Source organism: Lethenteron reissneri, chromosome 25 (genome assembly GCF_015708825.2).
Source record: "Lethenteron reissneri isolate LAM-NWPU_2019-01 chromosome 25, ASM1570882v1, whole genome shotgun sequence".
Classification (NCBI taxonomy): Eukaryota; Metazoa; Chordata; class Hyperoartia; order Petromyzontiformes; family Petromyzontidae; genus Lethenteron; species Lethenteron reissneri.
Window position 1 is genome coordinate 6,652,436 of NC_083803.1, and position 562 is coordinate 6,652,997.

The following is a 562-nucleotide window of genomic DNA, read 5'->3' on the forward strand; positions in this document are numbered from 1 at the left end:
TGGCTACATGCACATTTATTGCAATTTACTATAAGACGTTTTAGCATTTTGTATATTAATATAAAACACGTATACATACTAATTTAGTGCATTTTGTATTCACACTGTTTTAATAGCGCAAGGCCATCAAGAAGGCATTGAGTCTGCAATAGTTGCAAAATAGGGGGCAATGTTCCTGTGTGTAATCTCCATTCAGTGATTCGCTTTATTGTTTAGGATTGGCAAATTTGGACCACGATGTTGGCACACAATGGCCTCCTAAAATGAGATCAGGGGATCTTTAACGTGCACTGTGAAGCGTACGGGAAGGGCGGACTTCCAGATTCGAAAAGCGACTGCAATACGCGGCGACTGCTCTACCGCTGGGCGAAGTCACTGCCACAAAGGCATCGCTTATGATGATATAATAACACGAAAAAGACCTTAAGGTATCGTTTTAACTGTGCACAGTTTAGACCGCAAAAATAATACAATGACATCCTACGTTCATAGGCCTATTAAAGCTCTGCAATCAAGTGGCACATTTTACGAGGTAGATAGAAAAGAACACAGTACGAGCATA